Consider the following 14,772-nt stretch of genomic DNA (forward strand, 5'->3'; position numbering starts at 1 on the left):
GCTGCTCTGGTCACAATGAGACAATCATGACTGGAATCACAGGAATACATCTCCCTACTCCAGAACACAATTGAGCTATTTCTGATGGATATTTTCCTCTAACACCTTCTCAGAAATCCTCAGTGATTCCATAATCTCACAAGACAACCTGCCCTATTGTTGTCCCACACTTAGGGCTAGGAAGTTTTTCTTGATGTCTAACATAAATCTCTCTTCCTGCAATTATGTTGAATTTATCTCTTGAGGATAAAGTACTACGTTCAGCAAGAGATGATGTGTGAATGATGATGTGGTGACTTGTGAAGCTACATCATCTCTCCTCGATGTGCTATTCTTACAGGACAGGCGGTTTATGTTTTCACTAGAGATCATTCAGTTGAAAAAGATACATTCACCTGGGGGAAATAAAAAAGTCCACATTGTAATGAAATCTAATTTGCTAATACTAATTTTTTTCAGTTTTACAGAGGATACAATGTACAATATTGTTTACAATATAAATATACAATCTCATGAAGGGTTTTTTCCTGGAATGTTTTCTGTTTGCATATAATATAAATTAGATCTTGAAGGAAAAATTGCAATGGTTTTTATTTTTGCATTTAAAAACTGTTTTCCATATGTGCTGAAGAGCCTACAGAAAAAGTCCCTTATAAGTAGCAGATACATAATAATAGACATTAAAGACCAGAGTATTTTCAAACATCTCTTTGAAAAATTCACATGGCACAAGTTCCTTGGTTCCTGCAGAACACACCTAACAAAGACACTGCTTTTATAGCATTTATTGACAGAAAGTGATGATTTCCTATTTTAGGCAAGTTCCTAAGCAGCTGTTTCTGGCATAATCAGAGAAGAAATACATATGGAAAAGACACCAACTGAAATATTATATTTCTTCCCTGCTAAGTGAGTAGTTTATCAAAATATCTGACTTTTCTTTTTTTTCTTCAGGAAGAGATGACCACATTTAATTGGTCGAGTCGAGAAGAATATACAGGCAAACACTGCTCAGCTGTAGACCAGAAAAGATTTCAAACTTAGGGGACGGAATGGGACTCAGACTAAATTAAGTTTTTACATCAGAAACAGCGAGTTCAATTTGCACATCAGTCGTCAAAGAAAAAAGTAATGTAAGTTTGGCTGGGATACAGAAGATGTGATCAAAGACATCCATGTAGGATGAATGTAGGATGTAGGGATCACAATCTCATTTTTAATAAGGGTATTGAAGTTGCTGCTGTTGAAGGTCTGAATTCATTCATTGTCTCAACAGTCCAAAGGGATGATAACATTGTTAATATTGTTAAGAAAAATAAACAAGCTGGAAGATCCCAGAAACAGAGCTACATTTCTGCATTGAGGCAATTTGGCAATTTAGTGACTGCAAAAGCTGACAAAGCAGGAGGGACAGCTGACACACACTGCCGCAGAGAACCCTCAGCAGTACAACAGCTCCTGGCAGGGAACTTGTATCCAGATCCAGACGTGCTGCAGTGGAATTGCAACTCAGTGGAAATCAACCGTTCAAACTGTGTCAACTGTGTCTGAATTGAATCTTTTGGCTTTTATACTGGTTTCAAATGAGCCTTCTCATTTTTTCCCACGATAACAATAGTTGCTTTAAGTGCTATCAACAGGGTGGAAAGATGACAGGTAGCAACAGCCACTTTGGGATTCTTAACAATTCTTCTGTATTGCTCATGGAGGTGCTGCATTGGTGACAGCATCGTCATTACTTCTGTTTCCGAGATAAAATGAAAAGCGCTAGGGATTCAGCTCTCACTGTAGCCTACCAGGAGCTCCATAAAACAGTAACGTGAATTTTCCACATGGAACATTTCACACAGGTCTTTCCGTAGAAAAGGAGCCCTCAAAGGAAAAGCAATCTATTGACTGAAGATGGGGGCTGACAATGTGGTGAGTATGTACAAATAAACTGTTTGTATTTGTAAACATCTACATTAACCACTTAGTTAACATGGAGTCAGAATACATTGTATTTTCTCCCTTTTAGGATCGAGTCAGGCCCTTTTCCCTGCGAACCTGTCCATGAAATTCTATGGTGTCCAAGAAGTTTTGCAAAGCCAAAAAATAGTTAGTTAGCAATTAAATTTGATAACTAGTCACTTATTGTGAAGACAGTCATATAGAAATATGTTTGCTGTCAAAAGTGCTCATTTATCACTTACATGATACCTAGGGGACATAAGTATGCTGAAGCATGAAAACGGTGTGCTGGAGTTAAAACATTTTTGTTTTTCCGTTTCTTCACACCTTCAAGTAAGATATATGATGTTGCTATCGAAAACCTATTCATACTTGAAACCAAGCCAGGTCTGAAACATGTTTAACATATTCTAGGTGAGGGAAAAGATAATAAGTAAATACGGAAAGCCATTTATTTACCAAACCCCTGCAGCTATTGTATTGTTTATCTCAGTGCAAAATGTTACCAAATAAGAATTGTGACATTCCTCACAGATGTAAATGATTAATTGCACACAGGACACAGAGTGTACAGCAGACTGCACAGGATGCAAAAAATTTCCCATTTTGACTCAGATTCATTTTTAACTGTCACTAAATACACCTAAGTACAATTTCCAATTTTTTTGATACATTTGGTTTTGGTTTCTTCTGTGTGTGTGAAAACATCTCTCTGTACTCACTAGTCTTATATAATTCAGGATAAAATAGGGTGAGTTACACAGGTGCACCAAGATACCTGCAGGAATAATTGCATAAAATTATCTTTACAACACCCAGATTTTTTTACACATTTTCTAATGTTGTCTGATTACAAATTTCTGTCCAGGAGTGATTCCCTGCCATTTTTGTAGGACCTGGGCTCACTCACTGCAAGATGAGTTCATTCTACTGTAGACCACAGTCACTTTTCATCGTAATACACTGCACAGCTACTTTACTGTAATTCATCTCTTTTCAAATGATTTAGCCATTTTCTGGTTTGATCACAACTGGGATGCTATTACTTATCTTTGCTTATTTTTTCGTACAACACCGGTATTAAGAATTCCATGGTACTAAGTTAAGACTGAAATATTCCAAGCATGTGTTAAGGAAGCTTCAACTTCCTACTGTCAAAAGGCAGTGCAACTGAAAGCATGTGTTTTCTTTAATCTTCCTAAAACATACTTAACATATAGAAATGTTTTAAAACTATGGGAACCATTTTTCTAACTATAAGCATCATCAAATAGTAGTTTTGTGAATATCAGAATCCATGAGGTCTTTCCATTGGAGTTGTACATTGTGATCGATTTAGTTTGTTACTGAATAATATTAGCAATATACCACTGGCTCACTTGTTACTGGACAGCGAAGAATTCACACAGGACAGAAATTGAAGGCTGCAACTGTGGGAAAGGCAAAAATCAGAGTTTGCATCTGGAGAGTCCACAGAGGAGAGAAACCCTGACTGAAGCTCTAACAATATAAACTCTAACAATGAAATACCTAATACCATGTGAGTCCCACAGTCCTCTGCGTGTATTTTCTATTGTCTCGTAAGAATGAGCTCAAACTGCATTCTTTCTTTTCAAAGGAACATGAAACAAACTCCTTTTCTTCTGTGTGGACATCTTCTTCGACAAAACTTAAAGACATTTTAAATCCCTCTGCTCCTCTTCTAAGGTGTGCCAAAGGCTTAATACTTTATTTACAGTGAAGGGTAAATATATACATTTATACAGTATGATCACAGAAATTTTGTTTCCTCAAGAAACCAGGCCTAAAACTGGATGAAAGAAGCACTAACAAGGAGCAGTTATTTTATTACGGTGAGAGGTGACAAGGCTGAACAAGCAGACATTCAAATGGGAAGAGCTGATCTAGAATAAAAGGTCAAGTGAGGCAGTGAGGTGGGTGACCAACCTGCCAAATCAGAACTTAAGTGGATGAAAACAGACAAACAGAAGGAGAGAGAAAGGTGAGAGAGAAAATCAGAAAAGAGAGGGATGAATACATGAAGGAGAACAGGAGCGTGGATGAGAATATGGAGAGTATAAAATGGCTTGTTGGGGAAAAAAGATTGACACTGCTTAACAACTAGTCCCTCTGGAGGACACAGTCTCAAATTATTTGCAGGCACAAATTCATTCACCTTCATGCAAATTATGCAGGGAAAAAGAGGAGGGCATCTCAGAGGAGATGTTACCCACACAGTCCTTCCACTTCTCTGAGGAAACAGCATCTGCTCAGCCCTTCCAAGGCAAGGAAGTGAAAACTAGCTTTATATAACAGCTGCAGATGTAGACTGCCAAGAAGTCAAAGTAGTTCACTGCTCCTTCAAGAGTCTAAAAATCCACAGCTCCTGTGATCCACTGGACGCTTGTTGGGGGCTGTAACAAACAGTTTGAAGAACTCCCCTGTGGAAATTATCAGTTGTGGGAGCAGAGAGGAATGATGCAAGTGGAATGCAAGAGGAATGATGCAAGAGGAATGGAACCTCCAAAGGAAAAAACTCTACGTATTCAGGTGACATAAGAAATGGCAGTGATCAGAGACTCTGGATGTTGTTGATACTCTTCAAGATGGAGCAGAGAGAGCAAAAAAAGCATGTTGCATACTGCAACTGCAAGAATGAGCAGCTGTTCAGCACAGACATTTGAATGATGTTTGAAAATAAACTTCAGTAAAAGAAGGATCATGCTCCAGGATTGCCTAGGGAAAGAGGACTTGGTGAAAGAAGTTACAGAGCTCTGTGACAGCTAATGAGTAACTAATAATGAGTAACTGTATGTAGCCACCGACACTATAACTGTTTTGGAAATGTTATAAAAATTGGAATAATTTTAAAGATTAAAATTAACCTGATCTGAGGATGAAAAGGTCTTTGGTTTTACTTAGTAATTTATTGTGGGTTTAATGTTAATTTAAAACATAGAAATGCAACTGGATGATTTTAATCCTTTCCTGACATTGGCTTAATGAGGGCCAGACCATCTCGTCAGCTCTGGTACTCTCCTTGCTAATAAGAGGGCTGCGGTGGGTAATGCCGAAGAGGATGTAAAAGGCAATCGCTCCCCCTGCAACTGCCCATGCTCTTCAGAACCACGGCACTGGCACAAATCACATCCTGCATAACCGTGGAAAGGCAGACATGAAGAGAGGAGGTTTTGTTCGCATTACCTACGCCTACAGACGTGAGACCTCTCCACTTCTCTATTGCACCTTCTCCAGAAAAAGAAATACCATAGTTTGAGCTTCCCTGTGACAGCAGATGCTGAACAGTCCTTTTTTGGTGGTAAGAAAAGTACATGGTATGGAGGGAAGAGACAAGGTTGGCATCTTCTTTTCAGCTCTTGTAAAGAAATTATCTCTTGCCTTCAAAAGAAATGTCATTTCTGTTTCCAGAGAATGATTGCATGAGGAACCCAAGCAGTTTCTAGGACTTGGCTGTGTTTGATGGGAATGGGGAGTGGGGGACAATCACCACAGCAGACAGGAGAACGCATTAGCACCCTTCTTCCCATTTGTAAAGTTGATTATTTTCCAAGGAACTCTGAACTGTCAGTACCTGTTTCTTTTAAATTAAATTAGATAGAATATATACAGATGGAAAAGACAGCCCAGAAAACACAGGTTATTCTGTATTTCCAGCTGGTGGTCTCAACGAACCTTAACAACAAGTACCAATTAAGGCTTCTGAGGACCCTGAGATGTAAGTAAAAACAATTCTCATTTTACAGATGAGGAAACTCAGACACAGAACAGTTCTGTGACTGCTGGGGTCAGAGTGTAGCAATGCTATCTATCTCATCTGTCAATCTCTGCTGCCCTTTCCCACAGTATATGATCTTCTCTCAAGAATTAATAACCAATATTACAACAGGCCACAAGTCTAAATTCACTCTTTCCTTTCCCCAGACAGGGTTTATCTAACTTATTTCCTCTTCACACTCTCCATTCTGACCTTTTCTGCTTTCCCCTTTTCTTCATTGCTGCTTTAAGCTGCATACATTGTGGGGACAGCAGGGCTAAAATAACATGTTATACTTTACCCAAAAGGCTGTGAAAGTTGTGACCATTCTTATCTGTTTCAGCATGCGGTTCAAAAGTCTTCTACTATCACAAGACTTACCCTTGAAGTTAGGAGAAACACTGTTTCTAAAGTAAAGTAGATGGCAGGAAAGAACATTGTCTGAAAATAAGCTGCTCTAGCTAGTGACTTGGAAAACAAAGCTTTTAAATTTAATAATGATATTCTGAAACTGACCCAAATTCTGTGTAGGGCCAGCCTACAGAGGGAAGCAAACCTCTTAGATTCCAGGCAGCAGGGTAACTATTAGTGAACAGGTACACCTCAAGACAGAACAGAAATCTCCCCTTTCTAGTGGTTGGTGAAAAAGACTATTTATGTGTTAGTTAGAAGATCTGTTTTATGTGGAAATGTCAGGAAAAGTAGTCTAACCTGAGCACAGTGCTGAACAAAATACAAGTTTCCTTCTTCAGATAGGATCTTGACAATCTTGCAGCTCCTTTGCCAGGTGCAGAAGCATCCTGCAGCAAAGGTGGACAGGCATCACCCAAAATCACAAGTAGACACACTGTACGTTTCTAGGGCATACCTTGGCCCAGAAACCTGCCAACATGTCTGCAGGATATCAAGTTCTGTGCCTGCTACACGATTACTGTCCAACAAAAGAAGGTTGACCTGTTCTGGTAAGTGTGTTCACGTCTCTTTACAATACAGTCCTTCCACAGTTCACTGCATTCAGCCCAGCGTGAGAAATTAATCCACAGCCTCAAGATACTACAGAGGACCAAATTTCAGACTGTGGAAATCTCAGTGACAGAGTTTATCTGCAAGTATTACATGACCTGCAAACTACGTCACAAATTGGATTTGCTTTATTACTGTTATATCTGACAATACCGTTAAGAAAACGGAGGAAGACATGGGAAGAAAAGTGAAACATTTTTACAAGTGGTGTTCACCTGCAGGAGGCCCCACATTCTCAGAAAAAAATGGATGATTTTTTCCTTAGTGGATGCTTTAAAGTACCTGAGCTAAAAAATTTTCAGTTGGAGGACAGACACACCAGGGTACGTGAGCAACTTTATTTTTCAGGCCACACCTATGTTTATAATTGAGTTTGTGATGGGACCAACATGTGCCAAGCTGGTTACCTCAATGACAATCATGTGACTGACTGGAGAGATGATTTGGGAATGTCTGAGTACAGTCTGTGCGAATACCGAAGTGCCTTAGGAAATGAGATTCACCGGCATGTAAAACCTACAAGCACCAATCTTGGGAACCGTCTCTTGTGGGGAGATCTGAGAGCTGGCTTGAAGGTAGATATATTCAAATGATACTACTACCATTTTAGCATTTGTGGCTGAATAGTATTGCATACCTTCTTGCCTTGCTGTTTGCAACAGCCCAGTGGACTGACTTTGGCTAGCTGGCACCGTCTGATCTGGTTTTGCTAATGAAGGTCAGGGTGGAGCTATAGATCAGCTCTGAGGTCGAAATTTAACACTTCTGGATCTTGCACTCAACAGCATGGGGTTTTCTGTTAATAAAGTACAAAAAGAAACAGAGATAATCAATTCACCTATAATTATTCAAGAGAATGGTGCATTTATTCACCTCTGTAGAGTTTTTCTTTTTTTTTTTTGCATCAATGTGTAGTAATGGACAATGCTAACAGAGATCTATATATCTGAATACTGTGGAGTGGTAGATAGCCGCTTTCTCCCACTTGTTTCTCATTTTCCTTTTTTTTTTTTTTTTTCCTCAGAACAGAACCACAGCTTATCCCCTGGTAGCCCTGAGCCTCAGCACAAAAGTTCTTCCTATTCTGTTGGACATCACTTGTATGAACTAGGCTTTTTGATAGTTCAGAATGACCCCATCAATAGCATATTAACTGCTAAGAAACAACGCAAAGAAAAAAGTTGATTTGCACTTTTAAAACTTTTTTCATGTACGTGTCTACTTGTAGGGTACGATTTCGTGAAAGATAAATTTGGGAATGTAAAGACTGACTTTGCTGCTTCCTTGATAGAAGAAACCAACGAAAAATAATGTATCATTAAAAAGATTTTTGTTTACTTCAGGATTTCACACATTCTGAGTCACTTATCCATGTCACCAAAGTTTAATTTGATAAAATGAATCTTAATGTCACTGTATTTCTCCATTGAAAGAGGTATCAGACAAGCGTTTCAGCCAGACTTATATTAGCACCATGGTATTTCAAAGTTAAGTTTGAGAAAGATAGGAAAAATGTAATGTGGAGACTTAAAATGCACATTGCAAAATGTCCATTATTAAATGGATATGCTTTAACCAATTCCAATTAACGGAACAATTTTGGTTCTACATCTCCTTTATCCTTGCTCTGATGCTGAGGCAAGAAAGTACCACACCAATATGTCAGATATCAATACCGGATATTAGAAGATATCATATGTAAAATATTGATGTGAGTTACTAGCTTTTTCTTTTTTTAAACAATTTGGCCATCTGTTTATGTGCTGGCATTTAAATACTTACTTAAAATACCTGTGTCCCAGTTTAAGACTAAGCTAGAAGAATTTGATTCCATTGACCAAGATGTTCCCCATCTTAAAATTTCCACTAGTAGGATTAATACAGCCTACTAGCAAGAATATTACTATTTAAAATCATGATCAGCCTGACAGCAAAGGCCAAAAGTTCATTCTCACACACAGCTGAAACAGGGACAAAAATAAGCAGACCTCGGGAATGATGATCTCCATTTAGCAAATTAATTAAAACAACCTAAGGTAACTTAGGAATAAGAATACCCCTGAGAGATCTTTTCATGGCTTTCAAGATCATGGATACAGTACAAAGTAAAGCAATCTTTTGATGTTAGATGAGTGGAAGCAGCTTCATTGGCATATATTTTCTGCTGTTTTGAAGTTAACACCATGTTCTTATTTGTTCTGGCATAGTACAGTCTCCTCTGTTTTTATTTAACCAAAAAGCACTCTTAAAAACATAGTGTGTTAATATTCACATTAAATATTGGTGAGAACATAGTAAAGCAGTAGTAAAATATAACTGTTAGAAATTCAAGCATGAATAGGCAATGCTATAGTTGGACTGATCCAAGCAGAGCTGCTGTGAATTAAGCCTGTATTTCCTAGTCTTCCTCATCAGTGTTGCGCAGAACACAGGAGCATCATTTCAGCTTAACTCCAGTTGGAAACCCTAAAATACTTTAAACTTAGGCTTTAACTGACACTTTCATTCTGCTAATTATATTTCAAACTTCCGCCTCAAGCTCCTGCCCCTCCACACTGTGCTATCCTCATGAATAGCATATTCAGTGATATACAAGTGCAGTCATACAACTCTCCTACCTGAAGAGATAGGGTAGGTTAATTTACATATTTATTAAACATTGTAAGTAGAAGCACGCACTGCTGTGCCATGTTGCATTGTGAAGGAGGGTTCCCGTAGCAGCTGGGATTACTGCACTGGAAAACACACAACAGTCACTCTGTTGACATACATGTGAATAAAGGTAGGGAAACGACACAATGGGTATTTAAGACAAAAGCAACCTGAGGGATAACTGCACTCGGCGGTGTAGCTGTGCTCTGCGGGGGCACGGAGAACATCCTTGATCTCTCGTTCTCTGCTGGGAGCGCAGCACACGTTGCTGGCCAGGAAGGACACCCACCCATCAGCTGCTACCCCGCCAGCCTAGCAGTAATGAGGGACTCCAGAGGGAGCCTGGTTCAGTTCTCACTTGGAAGGAAGATGTTGCTCAAAAGTGTAAAATGGAAATGCTCATTATAAAAAGTTTCGAAAGCTGAAAGAAGGGTTTATTGCTGAAGCCATGGGACAAGACTAAAATCAGACTGGCCTCACACCTGCTAATCATAACTTCTTTCCTGTGCAAAGATTTCTGGCTGGTAATACTAAAAGAGCTACTTGAAAATAGTCACATCTTGACATCACACAGATGGGGGTGATAAAAATCACTGTAACACTAAAAGCACCTAATTTCTAAGCCTGCACCCCTTCACCACGCAAATACTTCAGACAAACCTTTCAACATGCTCAACGACAAACATAAACCCTCCACCTACCCCACAGGATTTAATCCATTCTTGCCCTTGAATTTTCCCAGTGTATCTCTAGGGCCTGACTTTCCATCTCAGCCGGCTTTAGCTGCAATGCTTTAAGACAGCCCCACCCAGGCTCTCCGCTTGGATGTGACTACTCCAGTAGAGGAGGTAATAGAGCAAATATGTGGAAGCTCTTCAGCCAGGGCTGTCCTCCCCTCTCAGCCCTCACCACCACCGTGGAGATCCATTCCTGACACACATTTGCTCCTGCTGCGACTGCTACGGGAACAACTCCCATTGAGCAGGGCACAAAAGAGACTGCCAGGAGTTGCAACACATACTCCCATTGCAGAGACTGCCCAGAAAGCTCAGGAGTCCGGAAGATCAGCCCTGCCCAATTATTTGCAGCTGTGATTTATCACGATCGGGCCGTGACCTGTCTTTCCTGTCCCTTTGTGGAAGGTTAGGGCTCCTACAGCAGGAAGGGATTGGATAAATGCAAACAGTGAAAAAGCAAGATGCCGCAAAGCTACTCCACAGGAGTCTTTGGTAATCCCGATCTTTATACGCTAAAAAAGGTATTGCTTCTTTATTGTAGAACAGGCGATCAGCCAAGCTGGCCTTCTATCCAGTGCAGACATGATAATGGGAAATATGTATGGGCCTTACCCTATAATTAGGGTGCATTCAGAAGTGTCACAGGCTTTCCAGGCAGGCAAATGTAAAGCACGGTGACTCACTACTAAAGGGTGTGACAGGTCTCAGGGATTTCTAAGATGTTCTTTAAATGCTGATTGGTTCCTTCCTCATCCATGGGAAGTCAGAAACCAGAATCTGAAGAGCCTGTTGGCGGCTGATGTGTCAAACTGCCAATAAGCCAGATAGAGCTGTTTGTGCCAACTGTCGCCAGCCCTAAAGGTGATGAAGGAAATCTTTTACCCAGCTAATCCCATGGAAACAGGTTAGCCGGACTGAAGTGAGAAGCTGTCCAGGATCCTTTTTTTTCAATAACACCCTCAGGATGGACCAGTTTAGTAATTTTTTTTTTTTGAAAAAGCATTGATCAGTTTATGAATAATGCCTGCCCTATGTGTATGTTTCTTTCTGACCTCAACTCGGTCAAGTGAGTTTGACTTTATAATTATCTTGCCTTCTCCTGGCTGGCATGAGAGAGGATGTCAGCTCTATTACTACCAACCTATTAACTTTCTGCTTTCACTCAAACAGCACAGACTGGTCTTCTGGAGCCAAAGTTTTTATGGAGCCAAAGGTTTCCAATCTAAGCAGTCTGTAGATAGCCCTAATATATATGCTTGTGTATATACTTATAGGTAATTTAATCTGAGATGGTTTGGGGATGGATTATTTCTATTTGCAACAGGGAAATAATAACTTTACCAGGCCTTCAACATTATTCACTACAACAGCTACTGCTTTCATGGCAGAATATCACACACCCACAATGACAGCGTTATTTTACTGTGCCTTGTGTGCAGAAAAAGGGGCAGATTCTCACACTGAAAGTTTTCTGAAGACGCTGGTCTGCCAGGGTTGTATCCGTAGAGACAAGTTCTCCCTAATTTATGATTTACACACTATACTGTCGAATATACACCACAATATTGGTTTATGGAGTTTATGAAGTTGCTTATAAACCTATCATCCTCACACCTCGCTACAGGTAAAAGTCTAACAGTGTTTGCATTTTGCTCTACTGTAGTCACACATTCATGATATGGTACCAAAAATTAAGTCTGCGTTAACACAAGCTGAAACTACCCACATATATACACCAAGGATATTTTTTTCAATTAAAATTTCAAGGAAAAAAAAAAAAATCTCTTCATGATGTTGCTGAGATGTTGTGAGATGAATACTCACTGAAATAATGCTTATTTATAGAGGGAAGTACCCTTATGGAGTACAATTTACTGTTGTCCAGTAGACAGACCAATCCCACCTGAATTTTCTCTTCTTAATTTTTCTCACTTTTCTTGCAGCTTTCCAAGTAAAATGAAAATTATAGAGATTAAAAGCTGGCTAATACATTCTACTTTCAACAAAGAAAGTATGGATTTTTTTAAAGCCCTGATACTCATTTGACATTCATAGACACTGGATTCATATGAATGACTACAGGAACTCCAAAGGGGCCATTATGTTTTTTTCTTGCATCAATAATCCACACACAAGGAAAGAATTTACACAACAGAATACAAGGACTCCATGGGAACACTGAAATAAAAACATTTCCCCATGACTTTGTGCTTCAAAAGCATGGATTTACCTGTTAAGTTTTTTAAGCACTTAATGCTAATCTTCCCATTAAAAACTAGTACTCAATTGACTATTTAGTCTTTTAGTGTGTAAAACACGATTCTCAAATGCAATACGGTATATGAACTATATGAACTTACTATCTAGTTCATAGGATTATGATGAAGATTAATTAATATCTGTAGTGCTTTAATGTACGTCAAGTATTTTTCTATGGATTGAGATACAGCAGTGTTCAACACTATAAAGAACCCTGGCTAATTAGCTAACTCCTGTGTTAAAATACAGTTGGTAAAATTCTCCTCCTGGACTTATTCAAGCACATAAGGATCCAGAGAAAGTAAAGATATCCCGAAAATTCCCCCCAGCATCCTGAGTTCCATGCCTTGTGGCAGTCTGCATTAGAGCAGTCTCAGGACTACTGCTGAACTACATTGGCCTCCAAAAAGTCACTCTTCAAACAAGAACAACTGAAGCACAGCAGTGTTCTGGCTCTTGCCTTCATCTCTTCTTCTCACCCCCCTCCCCATCCTTCCTCCACCATAGTCCCGTGCCAGGATTTGTAAGGTGGCAACACAAAACCAACAGATGGGCTCAACACCAGCTGACAAAGGGACCGGGAGGTCGTTTCCTAACGGCTGGTTCCTGCCCACTGCCACGCTTAGTTTACTTCTCGGTTTCAGGACAAAAAAACTACCTCTGCTTTTCTTGTAAGTTCTTGAGGATACAAATTAATTGAAACATAGTAGGAACATTGTTCTTCAGCAGCTTTTTTTTCATTCATAAACCCAAATTAACCTATCGCATCACAATGCAAAAATAATCATATTTATGGTAGTGATTTTAAGTTTAAGGCACAACAGGATGAGCTGCAACTACTGACTCTGCAGCAGGCTTCCTGCACTTGCTTCTGTATGTCACTACATCTCTTCCTGGCCCAAGGAACATTCTTGCCTAGTTAAAATTGTTAATTATCTTGGTAAAAGACATGCTAGATATTTGTACAGTATCTACCTTACATGGGGCACTATCTGCTACAATGACACTAATAACTAATAAAAACACCATCTAGATTTTACCCCATCTGCTTTTAAAAATAATTGTTTTGTTCATTTCCTGGTTCTGCAGTTTGTGCTCATCTAGCTGTGGTGTTGTAGTAGAGCTCCAACAGGTACTTTAACAACACAGCCTGGTATGGGAACACACACAGAACAGAAAGATGCATTGCTAGGTGGAGATATATTTACTGTCAGGAAACAATGATTTTGTGATAAAGAAGATGGAGTATACGACTGTAAACATTAAGTAGTATTTTCAATTGAGCTCCTCTTAATCATGAAAAATGTATGCTGGCCTTATTTTACCATCTGTAGACCCTTAAAATCGTAGGGGCAAGGAGATCAAGCAATGATTTTTCCATCCCTCACAGTTTTCTTGTGAGAAGTGGAAAATGCCTTTCACCCTAGTTCTGGTGCCAGGCATTGAGTTGTTTGCTATCACAGAATTTCATGTCAGATGGAGGAGACTGAACTGTGAATTCCTAAACCTAGAAAAATATTTTCAGATGTCTGTGCAGCCCAAAGCAGCTGTTAAACCTCTGCGTGCTGACAGTAACATCATACCTGTGCTCTGACAGAGCAGGGATGGAGACATACCCAAAAAGACATTTGGCTTCTGAAAAACATGAACCGCCTTTGGGAGCAGGGCTTGTGGGGAAAAAAAAAAACCAACAAAAAAAAAACCAAACCCAAAACCCCCCAAAACCAAACAAAACCAAAACACAAATAACAAAGGCAACTGATTGGGGAAAAAAATGCAGACCTCACCCACTCCTGAGTGCCCAGACAAGTCTGAACAGTCCTTAGGAAGGCTCTGCACTTCACAATACTGGCTGCACTTTCATAGTTCAAGTGCCCAATAAACTGGCAGAGAAAAAGCATTCATGATGGGTACATCAGTTAAAATCACAGTGATGTCAATTCACAAGGGATATAAAAAAAAAAAAAAGCCAGAGAGATCGTGATATGTAGCTTTGTAACAATGGCTATTAAAATTGGCATCTCTCCCTCTTCTCCAAGCTGTACCGTACCTCTCAGCGCAGTACTTTTTCTGTGGTTGACAACATAACAGATATACCCAAGGAAGATACAACCTCATAAGAAGAAAGTGTCATCCTTTGAGACCTGATGTCAAATGAATGAATATTCATTCAAATAAACATCTGTTATATCCACATATTGCTGTAGTAAATCTGTTCTAATAAGGTACAAAAGGCTGGGAAAAAAAATAATCTAGACTGCCTTTTCAATTAGTCTCTGTTAAATGGGCTTTTTTTTTCCACTTTTTTTCCTGAAAGCCACAGAAGCCACACAACGTGTAGTAGTTGACGTGGTGTGCAGCCCTTGACCAATCTAC

The sequence above is a fragment of the Chroicocephalus ridibundus genome, chromosome 7, assembly GCF_963924245.1.
Source record: "Chroicocephalus ridibundus chromosome 7, bChrRid1.1, whole genome shotgun sequence".
NCBI classification, from domain to species: domain Eukaryota; kingdom Metazoa; phylum Chordata; class Aves; order Charadriiformes; family Laridae; genus Chroicocephalus; species Chroicocephalus ridibundus.